This window comes from Melospiza melodia, chromosome 4, assembly GCF_035770615.1.
Source record: "Melospiza melodia melodia isolate bMelMel2 chromosome 4, bMelMel2.pri, whole genome shotgun sequence".
NCBI classification, from domain to species: Eukaryota; Metazoa; Chordata; class Aves; order Passeriformes; family Passerellidae; genus Melospiza; species Melospiza melodia.
The window spans coordinates 17,419,517-17,436,232 of record NC_086197.1 but is presented as its reverse complement, the minus strand read 5'-3'; the positions used below and the strand labels follow the sequence as shown (position 1 = coordinate 17,436,232).

The window sequence follows — 16,716 nt, the reverse complement described above, 5'->3', positions numbered from 1 at the left end:
GCTTGGAAAGGTTTGCTGTGGGTCATGCATCAGAACAGTGATGCACAGTTTGTGTAAGCCACTGATGGAGAGGGATTTTTGTCCCAGCCAAAGGATCAGTAACCCACCTGCACCCTGACACAGAATTCAAAAGGAGAACTTCTGGATTTCAGTATGGAAACACCTCCCAACTTTCTTTTTCCATGTGAGAGGTCTACAGACATCTCAGTGAGCCCAAGAGAGGAAGGTCCCTTTCACAGGGCTCCCAGAGAGCAGCTGTGGCTGACTCACACTGATCCCCCCTTTCTCTTCTCCGTTACACCCCAGAACTTGAAAATCACAGGATTTGGGACATGGGCAGAAATAAAAGCATGCTTCTTCCTCATCCCCAAAGAGTTCCTGAGATGCTGTTAAAAGCCATGAGCTGGGCAGTATTCTGCAGAGGGGTTGGACTTGTGTCCCAGCTATTCTAAGGGAAATGGGATCAGCTACAGGACACCACACAGCCGTGTCCCAAAGTGACCCTCACTGCTGTCAGACCTTCCACATGCTCTCCTTTTCATCACTCATGGCATAGCCTAAAATCAGTAACAAGTGATTTTGGGCAGAAGCCTGGATGGCTTAAACAAATATATTAAAAAAACCCTCAAAGCACACAACTTATTTAAAGCTGCTGTTTTGTTAAAGTGCATCCTTCAAGCTTTGCCCAGTGGCATGTAAGGAAGGAAGAAAGAGTCACATCTCAGGGTTTGCAGGCATATACTAAATAAAAGGATAGGGGGAAATGTTATATTAAGGAAGTGAGCTCCAGAGATTAGTGATCACCAGAAAAACAAGGAGGTGAAGTCCACACAGAAGTGGGCTGGGCAAGGAGGATATCTAGAAATGAGTATTCAGGACTGCTGCAACAAGGAAAAGCAATATCATCTTTAAAAATATGGGCAGCTAACCCTGAACAAAGTGAGAAATACTAAGAAACACTGGATTTGCAGCCCAACAGAAACACATTTGTTGAAAGGACATTTTCCCCTCTGAAATTCAGAAAACCAGGAACATCTATCACTCTCCTCCCTAGCTCTCATGGTTCACATGCAAGGAGATTGTGACTTCATTATATTGCAAGAAAAGCAATCTCAAGGTAGAAGTGATGAACAATTACCATGCCATAATTAGAAAGTCAATAACAGTATTTTTCCATCCTTTTTTTCTTTCCTTCCAGCTCAGCTGTATTATGTGTCCCAAAGGGAAAGCCTGTGGTTGTGCTCAAATAACACACAACAGAAATTTTTAGAGGAAAAGAACTTTTTGTCCTTTTTGTTTGCACAGATTTGTCACTGTAGCATCTTGTCTGCAATTTAGTCCAAGAGTAAGAGTAATACAGACAACTACAAAACACTCCAAACAAATAATGAAATGGTTGCAATTCAATGAAATCAGAGAACTATTTCAAAGATCACTGAGTGCCTTCTATTCTATTAGAGTTTAAAAAAGGACCTATGGTAACTGTGTGTTTTACACTGACATATAAAGCTGGATTTCTGTAGCTTTAACTACCTTTCATACTTGAAAAACAACAAAAACAACAAAAAACTAAAATCCGGGAATCTGTGGGGTTTTTTGTCAATTAATCTTGTTCAGTAAAGATCAGCAATTGTTAAAGGATTTCTGGTATTAGACATGAAAAGTGGTCAAAGGGTGTATCTCCATCAACTGGGTGTGATTTGCAAACTCTTCTGTTTAAAAAATAGTTTAACAGATTTTATTTCTAAAAGCTTCTTTCTACATATACAAACAATAAATATATATCCTGCAAATTCATGTTGTGATTTAGGGAGGCAGACTCATTTTCCAGTTAATGCAGCTTTTGGTCATACACAAACACACAAAGCACATGTGCATCCCACAAAAAAAGCCATAACCCCATCCAGGAAGACCACCACACAGAATTGTCATTGGATTCAGCAGCACAGTGAAAGGCTGAATTCCTAACTTTAAAATTACCCCCTCCACATTAAAAATCTAAACAGATTCACAAAATAAGCAGATCAAATTGCAGGGACTGTGATTTCACTTCCATATAAAAATCAAATCAGGGCAGTGCTAGATACTAAAAATAAAGTACCAGTTGTTCTTGGTTTGAGTTAATAAAACCTGCATGGAGGGTTCACAACAAACAGCAGAGTAGAATGCATTAATACTCTGCTGGGCTAGATAAGAGTACACAAAATATGATCAGGGGAAAAAAATGATTGAAAAATATTCTTTATCTGACAAGAAGCAGTAGGGAATGTTTGGGTAATCCACTGCAGAAGGCAACAAACACACAAGCCCCATGGCTTACAGCATCAGTTTATGGATCATCCGTGTCATTTGTGCAACTGTGCAGATGCTGAAAGCCATATTCACCATGAATTTGTTTAGTCTTTCCCTGAATCCAATTTACATTTCTTAAACAGAATATGTGACAGTGCAGGCATTTTTAAGCTATTCCACCTTAGCTCTGACTCCATGCTTTCTGAGGAGGAGAAGCTTGAAAGCACAAGACATTTTCCCTTTCCCCTTCCTCCACCCTCCCTGTCACATTACAAGAACTATCAGATGAGCTTCTCCAGAACAGGTCAGTTCCTAAAAACCACAGAAGCATAGAATGATTTGGATGGAGAGCATTCAGTCCAGCCCTCCTGCATGGACAAGGACATCTTTCACCAGACCAGGACAAAAAAATGTCACCATCTGTTTCACAATTCTTTCCTTCAGCCTCAAATACACCTGCAGCTGCAGTCTCCTTACTTTGTCCTGTTAGGGCCAATATAATCTAGTATTTACAGGACAGTCAGCAAATTGGACCCTTCTTTGCAGGGTGTTTTCTGCCCTGCCATTAATACATAGAGCTGATTTTTTTCCAGTCCATCCAGCCTTGTGTACCTCAACTATCCAGAGAAAAGTGATTACAAAGAATTTAACAAACCAATTTGATTCCAAAAGGAGAAGTAAAAATACAGTGGTGACAAATAAGAGAATGTAGAAGTGTATTTCAGCTTTTGGAGCAGTAAGGGTCAAAGATCAGAGAGAGCTGTGACTGTTTTTATATAGTGAAGTTGTGCTGATGGTTAAACATAGCCTTTGAGACCACATCCTCACTAATGAAACTGTAATTTCCTTTAAATTATTGCCATCCACACACCAGACCTCATCAGCCAGACAGTAATGACTTTTCATCATTTATTTCAACACAAGAACAATCAATAAGCTTTCCCCCCAGTTCCTTTACTGCTATCTCTGGACTCTAAAAAAAAGGAATTAGAAAAGATATCAGCTATAAAAGAGACACAGCCAGGTTTCATTGCTGTCTTTCTTATGGAAGGAAATTCTAAACCACCATCTGATTTTGTGATAAACAGGATTAAAGCAATGCAAAGAAAATGTTAATCCATTAAAACATTATGAACAGACTGGAGTATCAAAGAGCATAAGTAGATCACATTGGATTGAGAGGCTTTTCCCTCTCATCATGACTGTGTCCTGGGCATTGTTTTGCACTGAAAATGTTTAGTATCAGATTGAGGGAATATCACACTTCTGCTCATATAAACTGAGGACACTCCATGGAAGACACACATACACAAAAAAAAAAATCTCAGCCTGCCAATTGAAGTTTTGGTCTTGTGTTAAGCAGCAACTAAAAAAGTATTCTACAGTTCTCAGAATGTTTCAACAGTGGGAAAATTTTGGAATATTTGGAATATTTCAGGCAAACCAGAGAAACACCAGGAATAAGACCAGTAAAATCAATGACAAACTTGAAAATTTTAATTTAGAAGGACTGTATTTTAAAATCAATCAAATCAGCTTTATAAACACATACACACACAAATGTTCAGTCTCTTATGACATAACCAGGCCACAGCTTGCAGAGCAAGTGGGCAAAATTCGTAGGCAGGGCTCTTCATCTACACTGTTCCAGACTAAGATTTCAAAATGAGCATTCCCCCAAAATAACAGGGTGCTAGCAGACAACAGAGGGGTGCAGCATTGCTGACTTCACTGAGGGCAAACAGTGCTCACACTGCTAACTGTGAGTATTCCATCGTATTGGATTTTAACTGTTGTGTTTCAGTTCTCAGGCAAGGCTCTAATTCCATCACTGAGCCTTTGAATTTATTTTGACTTACAGCAGCTATCTTTGAGAGTGTTTGTAGCAGCTTCCACAGTTGAAGCTGAGTTACACACAGAAATCTTGACAAGCCAAGGGACTAAAACACTTGCCAGTTCCATTCTAGTGGGTGGCCGAGTCATAACAGCAACATAAGGCTCCAAGCAATGGCGTGAACAAGAGAAGAGCTACTGAAGAGAACAGACATCAAAATTAGTCTTGGAAACTGCTGTGACACATAGAGCTGCCAGAGAACTATTTCAGCTGCAGAGAAAAGTGGCACAGGATCTTTAAAGAAAGGCAACAGGTAATCTTACATAACCTGTGAAGCCTTTCGATGTTTTACAGAGCTGAACAATACCCAGCCACACTGAACAAGTAAAATGAGCGTAAATTATTTCTTCTCTGTCTCAATCTCAGAGTAACTGCTACAAGCATGCTATGGGAAGCCAAAAAACTATTTTGAATCACAAAAAGCCACGTTATTCTTTCACTCATCTTCCTGAGCATCAGTGACCTCCTTAGGAATGGAGGAGAATAAAAAAAAAAAATAAATATTGGCTGGTGTACAAAATAGGACAGCAGCGTAGGAGAACGCAAAGGATGCTGATACTGAGGAGGAGATAAGATGAAGAAAAATTCCAGGTGAGAAGTTCAGGCCCTGCCCTGCAGGAATGACTCATTAAAGAATCAAGCTGTTCTTTAAAGTATTATTACAATCTCTTGAGTTAATTTTCCCTCTACTACTCAAACAGCAGCTGTGTTCAACACCTCTCCAGGAAATACACCACACCACCCATGGCACTACTTTATGGCTTCAAAACAAATCTTGGCTGTAGAAAAGTCTGCAATTCAGGTTTTCTGCAGCCTCAATCCTCAGGTCATGAGCCTTTTCAGCAAAGGTTTGCATAAATCTTTGTTTCAATCTTAGCTAAAAAATTCTCTAAATATACTTAGAACTGTAAACCACACCAACACCCAATTGAGCAGGTGAACATGGGTTTTGTTTTGGTTTTTGGTAAGTGTTGCTACAAGTAGAAGTGGAACAGACAAGTCACAACACTGTTTAATAGCAGGGTTAGCTGCACCTACACCCTTCCCATGAAGGTAAAGTGCATCTGTGGTAGTGAGAAAACCACAATAAAAAAGTACAATCTTAAGAAGGCACAAGCCAGAAAATGTCTACAGTTAGGCCAGAAGAACTACACAAAAACTTGCCATGAAGGTTCCTCCAAAGATCAGCAGCTGGAAAAGCACTTTACTTGAAAAAGCACTTCTGCTAGCCATCTGTCAGGACTAGAGGGCTATTCTCCCCTCAATTCAAAATCTGGCTGCCCTGGGTTACCATTCATCTGAGGCACTGAAGACTGCCTTGAGCCCAGAAAGCATCATCCTGAGAGCAGAATCCATGTCTCAAAGCGCCTGCTCGACTTTGCTGCTGACAGGGATCTCGTGGCACTGGCAATGAGTTCAACCTTTCCTGCTCATTTCTGAAGCATGGTGTAACACTGACTTCTCATCATTTAGCAGAGTTTAAAGCTCTCTTTAAAGTTTGTTTCCCATGGCCATAAGAGTCTGTGATTTGCAGTATGCCAGAAGAAAAGCCTGCTGATTATCTAAATGGCAGGTAAGTTATAAGGCTACCTGTGACTGAGGGTGGCAGAGGGGAAATCCTGCACAAAAACCCCTCAGTGAGCAAATGGCTCCTTCCAGTCCTGGGCTCCAGATTCCCAAATGTACTCAAGGGCTTACTTTGCTGAGATATTAATCAAAAAATAAACAATTCCCATGGCTCTTATAAGTCCAAGTAGTATTTTTATACTTAAAATGAACAGCTAATTATATAGTAAGAGGAACTGGATGAACTGGGCGGGAAAAAATTCCCCTTCAAGATATTCTGTTGTCGGCAGTCATTTCTTCCCATCCTGTTCTTCTTCCAACTTTGAATAACAATTACTTGGGAGAAATGCTTTCTGAAACTCTTTGCAGAACACCTCTGAGTCTTCAGGTTCTTCAAGTAGACACCTTAATGAGGTGGAAGCACAAGGAAGGACAGAAGTGCTTCTCTACTAAATGCAAGCCCCTCTGGAAAAGGCTAAAAAAACCTACCACAATTCGCAAAAATAATTCATCTTCCAGTCTCTCCCATTTAGTTACTCCCCATCTCACTGCAGAGGTTTAGGATGGTGATCAGCTTTAGAACAAATTCAACCAATTTGATGTTTTCTAAAATCTGGAACAGTGCTTTCCAGCATCGTGGGAACAAGAAGTGTCAATGCCTGAATTTTGACCCCACCCAGAGAAAGCATAAAAAAGCAGCAGCAATTTTACATGACTAAGGCCCAGCAAACAGACCAACAGCAGCAGTGTCTGTGTCAGCAGGTTTACCCTCCCACATCCAGAGGCTGGAGAACTCCATTATTCCATGGAACTTGCAAAGGGAACAGTTTGTAAACAGGCACCAGGACTTTCCAAAACAGCTGGCCGTTCAGAGGGAGCTGCAGGCTTTAACCTTGAAACAGCCATGCTGCCGTAAGGAGACAGTCGGGAGCCTGAGCTTTTCTGGGTTTTTGTTTTAGTGTTCACCATACACGAGTACACAGCAAAAACAAAGCGCATTGAAAATGAAGCAGTGTTTAAAACCTCCACCAAGCAGCAGCCCGAAAACAATGTATAAATAAACCCAAGTCATGTCAAGCAGCATTCCACAGTCATGTGTCAAGTGAAAAGCAGAAAGACTTGTCTGTTTGAAGCAAACAATTGTGATCGTTTATGTACAAGCCACTTTCCTATATATTGACTCAGGATTTTACCATTTAATGACAAGTTTCCTGAAAGCTTAGTGAGTACAGACACTATAAACAAGATTATTATGAGCTCATTATATACTAGGTTGCATTTCTAGACACTATTTAGTTGAGTGCTTATTCAAAATGCCCTTTTATTGTGAGATGATGTACCTAAGTTTAGCTTACCCACTTAAAATCACCCCAACCAAATCACTGCTCAGTATGACCCATTGTCTCTGCTGGCCCCCAGAGCCTGTATTTTAGACTAAATCTCCTTCAAGAGATCATGTGGCAGATTACATTGACAATCATTTATTTGCATTAAGCATAAACATCAGAGCCACTTGTACTAACCTACCTAAGACTAAAAACAGAAAAAAAAGCCCTTAAACAAGGTCATTACTTTCCACCAGACATTTAACAGTTCCTCTCTTACATGGAAATGGGATGTCTACTGTGAAAGGCCAGATGCTCAAATGGATTAAACAGTGTCTAGCCTTTAAATCCTGCATCCACAAATCAACACTGACCTAGTGACCTAAAGTAAAATTTAATAATAAAAAAAAAATATCCAACAGACACATATAGACCAATCAAGACAGAAATTTAAAAAAAAAAATTGATTGCCTAAGACTATTTGGATATTTGCATGCTGCTCATGAGAATACAAGAGCTGGAGAGGACAGAATGTGCAGTCCCCTATTTATCCTTGACACAGGTTTAGCAGAGGCACTGGGAAAACAGGCTCAGCCCCAGTTAGCAATCAGGAGAAATCACCTCTGGAAAGGGTACCCAAGCCATTACCTTCCTGCCCTCGGGATGCTGCTGTCTCTGAAGGCTTGCCAGCGAGACAGTGATTCACAGGCAGTGACAGTGAATCCTGGGGGCTGCCTTCCTGGAAACAGAGCAGGGAAGAGAAACACATCCCACAGCAGCATGACCTTGGGAGGGCTGCCCTTCACTCCTGGCAGGTCCAGGATAACACCTGAAGGGTGAAAGTCTGATCTGTTCCCAAGGACAAAAGCCAACCTGCCCCCTTCCTCCTGACAATGCAATTACAGACTCGGCGCTTGCACGTGTGAGCAAGTCCACTGCAGCCCATTAAGAGCAAGTTTTGCATAAATTACCAACTTCAAAGGCAATGCAATATTTAAATTCTGGGGAAGGAAAGGAATTTTTAAAAAGGGGATTTTTTTTTAAATTACAAGTTGATACAGCTTTTATTACGGGTGCTCACACAATTCCACCAACATGAGAGTGTTACATGATGTCTGAAAGGACTTCAGGCACATATACCAGCCTCCCACAAGCACAGCTCATCCACCACAAACAGTTAAAGTACTCAAAGAAATAAAAACCCTCTCAACCTCCCACACACACTTTTGTTAGGCACCAAGACTTGAAAAGCATCTTGTAGGTTAAAAATTTATCTTAGTCAAATATGTTGCAATCGTGACTTATTAACTCTATCAGTAACTTTCCATCCAGACTCCAATGCCCCGATATTTTCAGTGCTTAAAAGCAGAGGACAGAGAGGTTGAATTAGCACTGACACAGTTTTAATTAACAGCCTCTAGTAGTGTTCTCCCCTGCACCAAATAAAAATGGCAGTTCTGGTGAGATGGATGCAGCATAAAACCTTTATTTGAAAAGGGAAAGCCCATATGTGACTAAAACCATCTGCTGAAGCAACATTTTGCAGTTTTGGGGGGCAAAATTTTCATGTCCCTCATTTAAGTGCAGTAAGATGTTCATCATGCAAATATTAGGGGAAAAAATAATACTCCTAGCTCGTGCAACACAGCAAAAAAAGTATTTTATAGGACAAGAAAACCTCACAAGGATATACCTTTAATTTTATTTTCCCCTTCATATTAAATCCTGCCATCAAAACAGTCACAGTATTTGCAGAGAATCCCAAAAACTCATGCCAAGTCTTTATACAACTAAGCTCTATAAGAGAAATAGCCCAAAATGTTCGGTCAGTTGGCGAGTTAGAAAGAGGGAGAGAGGGTGGGAACGAGGAGTGGAAACCTGCTCCTGCATTCTGCCTCCCTCACGCTGCCTCCTTGGGCAAACTGCATAAAACACCCTCAACATCCATTGTATCACCAGCTCTGCTCCAGCATTTCCCCCTCGTCTCACCCTTGGTGCTAGCAGGAAAAGCAAACACGTATCTCATCCAAAAAGAAATCACTCAGACAAAAAGCAAGCAGCGTGAAAAGACACGTAAATCAAACAGCTCTGGCAGCAAAGAGCATTTCATAAAGAGGAGAGTTATGGATCGCTCCATTTGTGTCAGTTCGGCCAGTTATTGTTCTCACTTACTACTTGAACTACCCCAGATTAAACTGCTTGAACTGCAGCAGACAAACGAAGATCCTTAAAACACAATCCCCCCACACCCTCCTAACAATAAGCATTATTTCCGTGGCGCTGCCATCCTCAAACCTTAAAGCCACTCCATCAATTAAAAATCACCTACACCCAAAACGAATTTAGCACCAACCTTGCGAAAAGCTCGCTCCTCTCGGCTAGAAACCATGAACAGTTTTTGGTAAAAATCCTTTTATGCGCTCCTCCAGCTAGCTAATTCCAGCCTTCCATTAACGCACTCCATTGCAGATAATTGCCGGCAGCACACGCTCCCCTGCTTTTGCTGGCTCCCAACGCAGCGAGGATAATCACATTCCAGCAGGGAGCGAACAGATGGCAGCCTCCATGGTAACCAGCCCTCCCCAGCCAGCGCCGGAGCCGGGAGACTCCCGGGGAGCGGGGCAACAAGCGCCCTTTGTGCTCCAGCCTCGCTCAGCCCGAGCGCAGCAGCGGCAGCGGCAGCGGCAGCAGCAGAGCCGGCTCCGCGGCTCACTGGGCATGCCTGGCAGGTGCCCGGCCTCCGCAGGCGGCTCCGCACCTCGGCAACAGCTGCCAGCAGCTCCCACCTTGGCACTGCCCGCCCCGCCGGGTGCAGGGGTGAAACACCCGCTGAGACGGAGGTGATGCTCAGCGGGAGCTCAGTTTGCTGTTAAAACGGGGAGCAGGCGGGCACCGCACCTGAACAAAAGCTACCGCCAGCTCTCACCTTGGCACTGCCTGGCCAAGGTGCAGGTGGGTGAAACACCCGCTGAGACGGAGGTGATGCCGTGCGAGAGCTCTATTTGCTGTTAAAACGGGGAGCAGGCGGGCACCGCACCTGAACAACAGCTGCCGCCAGCTCTCACCTTGGCACTGCCCGCCCTGCAGTGTGTGCCCTCTGAGATGGAGGTGATGCTGTGCGGGAGCTCTATTTGCTATTTTGAGCTGGTTTTCCCTTGACAAAATGATTTTCTGAAGGCAGGCTTATTTCCCCTGAATGGGTTTGGTTTCAGCACGTTTGCTGCCTGTATCTGATCTCTATCTCCCGGACTTTGAAATTGCTCCCCTCAAGACACCATAATCCATTGCTCAACAAGACCCTCTGTTTTGGTCCCCGGGCTCATCTGCTCTGCATCAGCCGGCATGGATGCTGATTCAGCAGCAGGCAGAACTGCCCTGTCCCTGCTGCACTGCCAGCAGAGGCGTGTCTGGAAAAGCCTTTTTTTCCATATCAAAGGTGTGCCTGAAACCTCTGCTCTCACCGGGCCAGGCCCTGCACAGCTCCACACCTACGGTGCAGGTGTGTGCAGCAGCTCAGAAAATTCCCACTGGTGATGTCTGCAGGGAAAAGTGAAGCTTTTCACATCCAGCCGATAATGATCTCCTCTGCAAAATAAAAGGGCTGTGAAAGAACATATTGAGGTTTTAAATACTGATGAGTTGCACAGTCTCGAAATATTTAAGGTTTGAAACACTGAATGTACAATAGCCTTGACTCACACAAACTTTCTCAAAACCACTCAGTGCTTATGACTAATGGCTTGTCAAAAACCTGGGTAATTTTACTTGAAGCTGCACCAAATTTGGACCTCAGGTTCCTGCATGCTAACTTAGGTCTAGCAAATTATTCTTTTGAGGAAGGGAAAATTGTTTCCTTTCTCCTTTGATCTTCTAGCCGGTCCTGCGGAAGAGCTTTAATTCCTCTAAAAGACTGAAAAACCCTGAGCTGGACCCCACCATCACAAAAGCACAACTTCTTCTGCAAGTGGTTTCAGGCACAGAGCTCTATGATTTTCTCTCTCTTCCCACCCAAATCTTTCATTTTCCTCATCCTTGCTGCACAAGGATGTTTATTTTGTTTCACAGCAAGCCCAGTGAAGTTTACATTGGTAAGAGACACCACTGTTAAACTGCTGGTGCGTTACCATTGGAAGCCCTTCAGACGGCACAAGAATATCTGAAATCAACCCATAAGTCCCCATCACAGAAAGCTGAAGAGGACCCAGAATTCAGAAGGAACTCACAAGGTTATTGTGGATACTGGTGAAAGGTGTGGGACAAAACCCAGGTCTGCCAACTTGCCCTTCAGGACTAGCAGACCATTCTGACTCATGCTGCTAATTTCAATCCATTTTCTTCCTCTAAATAAGCAAATTTTACATCATCAAAAATTTCTTAAGCTTATATGGACACCAAACCATCAGCAACAGCAGTAAAATAAAGTAAGGGAAAAAAACCAGTATCCTATTCAACTTGCCAATTATTAATAATAAAAAAATTTCAGCATTAAAGAATCATGAAAGGCATTTCCTTTTTGCCTCTTAAAAATAAAGACAGTGACTCAGAAATTAGGTTTGATGTACTTAGAGATCTTTAAGCATTTATGCATTTCTGGGGTTTAAAAATGGAGCAATTATAATTATTAGCAAAATTACTTCAAAATTATAGGGATTGAAGTTCAGTTTCGGTCTTTTTTCCATCATGAAAGGGACACCTCCTACAAAACAGTTTTCTAGATTTATGTTAATTCCAACTTTGTATTTAAAAATTAAGTTGTTTACTGAAATATTATAAGCCATCTTGGTATTGGAAAACCTGTTCCATACACCATAAAAACCCTTAGACCATCTGTTCTTGAACAAGAACTAGCTGTACTCATTATAGGAGGATTGCAAGCAGAATGAAGGGCAACAGCAGTCAGAATCTGTTTCAGCTTCTTACTTGGAATTTCTTTAATTATTAGGTCTGGTTTTACAAAGACACAATGGAAAAAAAATGAACTACATGCAGCAGCCATCACACAAGGGAAGGGACAATGGGACACACTACAATCTTTGGTAAAGGCAATAGGTAACATACATGGACCAATGCTTAAAAAAGTCTCTTCTGTTCATATGACAAAAGTTTTATTCAAGCTCCTTGAAAGGGACAGAGGAAAACAGCGCATCCAAAATGATTCTGAGGAGGGGTGGACAAAGAAAAGAAAATTTAGTCATCTCTCCTTCTTGTTTGGCTCAGGGACAGAAGTTTAGGAATAAACTGGTTTTAGCTGGAAGACATGAATGGGAAATAAAGAACATATTGACATCCGGTGTCCTGAACTAATTCCATTGTAAGGATTGTCTTCCACAACAATGGCACCATGTGCTTCAGCTTTTCCAGCCCCAGCTGCTATCTGACAGACCAAGGTTTTGCCATTTTATTCAGGTTGGTCAAGTCTGAAACTAAGCTTTAGAAATGTATGTTTTTCAAATTAGATGTGGGGTGGGGTGTGCCTTTTTGGTAATGACCACTTAAAAATCTATTCACCCAAAACAAGTTATGTGAGTTTAGAATGAGGTATATAGACAGCAGTTAGTCACCAATGTCTGCATAAGATTTGAAAGTTAAACTAATACCAACCACAGCATCTAATTGACATGTCAGGCCCCACACACACATGGTTTCAAGTTGTTGCCCATTTGTTATATTATTTTTTAGAGTTCTACTGAAACAGGCTTGTAATTCCTGACAGTTGCAACATTTACTGCCAGACAAAGTAAAACAATACAACATGGATCTGCTCTGTTATAGTACCACCTTTGTTTCTACAGAGAAAACAACTTCAATATAAATACAGACTCATGGAACTGTTTATGTTGGAAAAGACCTCCAAGACCATGGAGTTCAGCTGTTAACCCAGCATCACTGTATTCTCCACTAAACCAGTGTCACATCCACACATTTTTTTAACTCTTCCAGGGATGGTGATTCCAGCACTTCCCTGAACAGCCTGTTCCAATGCTTGATAACCCTGTCAGTGAAGAATTTTTTTCCTAAAATCCAATCTAAACCACCCCTGGTGTAAACTGAAGGACAGTCTCTTGTCACCTGGGAGAGGAGCATGGCCCCCACTCTGCTATAACCCTTCAGGGGGTTGTAAAGAGTGATAAGGTCCCTCCAGAGCCTCCTTTTCTCCTGTCTAAACACCCTCAGCTCCCTCAGCTGCTCCTCACAGGATCTGTGCTCCAGACCCTTCCCCAGCCCCACTGCCCTTCTCTGGACACTCTCCAGCACCTCCATGTCTTTCTCAAAGTGAGAGGCCCAGAACTGAACACAGAATTTGAGGTGCATCCCCAGCAGTGCCAGGCACAGGGGCACAAAATGTTCATGTGCTCCTTTTAGCTCCAAATCATCCAGTACTGAAGAAGTGCACCTCAAGGGAGACAGGATGTGTACATTTTTAAGAGCATTACAAAATACATCTACTCTAATAAGCAAGCATAAAGGCTCTGAAGATGGAAAAGGAGACCTCAGGCTGCCCTCCTGTTACTTCCTCGGCCATTTCAAACTCCTCAGTGCCACAAGAAACAAGACTATGTCATTTATTTTTCTTTCAGAGGGTGCCCTGAGAGGAGATGTGTACTGGGCTTGGGAAGAAGGGCAGCTGTTTTGCTTTTGTTCTGACAGGCAGCGTTTGATTCACATGATGCCAGCGTTGCAGGTGCTGAACCTTCCCCTTCCAAAGTGCTGCTGTGTACAGAAGGGGATCTGCAGCAGAGAGAGGAGCCATCCCCTCCTCTCCTCCTCCTGACGCTGCCTCCATCCCCTGCAGCCATCCTTCCTCAGTGTTACAACAGCTGTTCCTGTGGATGCCTGTTTCTGGCAACTTTCACTAAAGGACAACAAAGAAACAGGGACAGAAGTTTTACCAGGCCTTCTTAGTGATCTCTTTGGTCCACAAGCCTGGAAGTTTTCCTTCCCTATTAGGCAGCTCTCCAGAATAACTTTCCAGTCACAGAAATATAAGAAACAAGACTTTTACTGTTATGTCTCCAAAGATAAGTTATTTTCAGATCAGGCAGGGCACCAGCCTGATACACTGGAACACATTCTCTAAACTAGAACTGCTTTCATTTCCAAGCAGTTTATGGCACCTCTCCCACTGAGCTGTATCAGCACTGCCTTCAAGTTAGCAATGCCTGCATCAAAGATATTGTTTCTTCCTAAAGCATATCAAGAGTTATCCAGGCACATTGATAAATATAATTTTCAAGTATTATGGAAAGCAAATGATGTAAAAATCTAATCTCAAGAAAATCCAGCCATCGAAAGGCTCTAGATTTCAGCCCCTTCCTCTAGTAAAGAAAATCCTCTTGCTAACTGCTGATAATAAAGACACAGCTAATTAACAGAATTTTACATTGTAAACACTGGATTATTTTTATGTCAACAGCAAAACGTTGTGCACAGAGGAATTGTTAAGGAGAACGTATGATTGCACAGGCTCCCTCAGGAGCACACTGCAGTCAGGCCTCACACATCCAAGGCAGGAAAATGCTCATTTTGATGCTACCTACCCAGCAGCAAGAGGGGTGGATCTGGCCTTGCAAGTGGTGTACAAATGGAGAGAAATGGAAAGCCAACATCAAGAGGCTTGCCTTGCAACAGCAGAAAAAGCTGTCACACTAATGCACTCAATAAGGAAGGAAGGAAGGAAGGAAGGAAGGGAGAGAGAGAGAGAGAGAGAGAGAGAGAGAGAGAGAGAGAGAGAGAAAGAAAGAGAGAAAGAAAGAGAGAAAGAAAGAGAGAGAGAAAGAGAGAGAGAAAGAGAGAGAGAAAGAAAGAGAGAAAGAAAGAGAGAAAGAAAGAGAGAAAGAAAGAGAGAAAGAAAGAGAGAAAGAAAGAGAGAAAGAAAGAGAGAAAGAAAGAAAGAAAGAAAGAAAGAAAGAAAGAAAGAAAGAAAGAAAGAAAGAAAGAAAGAAAGAAAGAAAGAAAGAAAGAAAGAAAGAAAGAAAGAAAGAAAGAAAGAAAGAAAGAAAGAAAGAAAGAAAGAAAGAAAGAAAGAAAGAAAGAAAGAAAGAAAGAAAGAAAGAAAGAAAGAAAGAAAGAAGGCAGCAAGAGGTATGACAAAAGTAGAGCAGATTTCAGCTAAAAACTCAGTTTGTCTAGGTAGGACAATTCAGGTCACTGTCTGGAAGCACCCAACAATAGGGCACAGCAACCAGCAGACGTGCCTGATTATTGCTGCAATCTCACAGAGTGTTTCCATGGAAAAGCAGCAGCCTCCTAGGTTTGACATTCAGCGTCTGACAGCTGAGCCAGCCAAGGCTCAGACTCACAAGGCTCAAAGAGAGATCACAGACAGCTCTTTGGATGTGGTTCTGAGCACTGCAGGACTAAATCCAGCTCTGAGGAAGAGCCCAACCCCAGGGGTCTGCTCTGTGCTTTTTGTTTACCAGTTAAGTCCCAAATGAAAGCAGAACAGACATCAGAGCAGCACATGGGTGGGAGCTGTGGCCACAGGGCTTTCCTTTCTCCTTAGGTTCCACTAAAGAGTTTCTGCAAAGTCTGTACAGACTGAAAGCCTGCTCTTGGACAGAACTGGCAAAACAAAGCTAGAAATGCTGGAAGAAGAATAGCCCGTACATTCCCTCCTCTATAAATTATCCTACAGTAATGATCAAAACCAGTGGGAGAGCAAGGAAATGTAGAGAAACCAATGCAGCCACAATGAAGTAACTCACAACATTATGGGTACTCAGTGAGCTTGTCCCCTCCACACAGGCACAGGAAGCTCTCATACTCCATCAATCCAACTTGGAAAGAAAAGAGGTTGTTATAACTCCAGAAGTTGAACTTAGTCTTTGCAGAGGTGATCTGAGGTACAGCAGGAGCAGTGGTATTTGAGCAGTACTAAATATTGCATCATGCTTCAGCCCAATGCATGTGGAGAACTTATTAGTGGCAAACAATGCAGAAAAAATTCTTGAAATGCAATTAACAGATCCACCCATATAATACACATTGATTTGATTTAAATTCCTTTCCAAACTCACCAAGCACCACTTTGCCAGAGGTTTCTAAGGTCTAGAGATGCCAGAGCCAGATCCAGCCCAAACAAGCACTTTTCTGGGCAGTCTGTAACAGCTCACATTCATTTTACAACACAACTTGCCTTTCTCTACCCAGAAGCTCCTTCCACAGGTTGACTGAGCAAAAAGCCATCTAAAAAAACCTAATTTTGGAGGGTATTTGATCAGGCAAACTTGGAGCATGCTCCTTCCTTGCCCACAGCTGACAGCTCCACCGACAAGAGGAAGGAAAAGCAACATCACCAGATTTAGTGATAGTTGACAACACCAACAAAACCTAAAAATTGTACCCACCTCCCATGCTGGCTCACACAAGAGAGTTAGCTTTTCTACAACCCAAATTTACAGGGCCACTTAGGCCACCAGTAGCTCTGTGTTCCACTGGAGCCACCCAAATACTCCTGGGTTTTATTTTTGTTTCTATTTCAATGGCTCAGAGATTTCTTTGCAGTCTACCTCCTCCCACAAGAATAAGCAACCAGTTTCACAGCTGTGGGGGCAAAAAGTAAAGGAAAAAGAGGTTTTGCCAGAAATTGTTTAGAAAATTTTGATGACTACTGGGGGCCTTGGTCACAGTAAGGGCTTC

The 16,716-nt window shown here is 42.4% G+C and overlaps 1 protein-coding gene across 4 annotated transcripts in view; it reads right to left on the bottom strand.

Annotated features, from left to right (window-relative positions):
* The window catches only part of FGD4 (FYVE, RhoGEF and PH domain containing 4), a 91,599-nt gene that overhangs the window by 60,175 nt on the left and 14,708 nt on the right, over positions 1-16,716 (bottom strand). Inside the window, exon 1 of one of the 4 annotated variants that reach the window (XM_063154076.1) lies at positions 9,431-9,726. The exons of 2 other annotated variants lie outside the window; for them this stretch is intronic. The gene's annotated coding sequence lies outside the window, so the exon portion shown is untranslated. Of the gene's footprint in view, positions 1-7,725; positions 7,745-9,430; positions 9,727-16,716 lie in introns of those variants that run through there. One more of the 4 variants, XM_063154078.1, reaches the window with a different exon arrangement.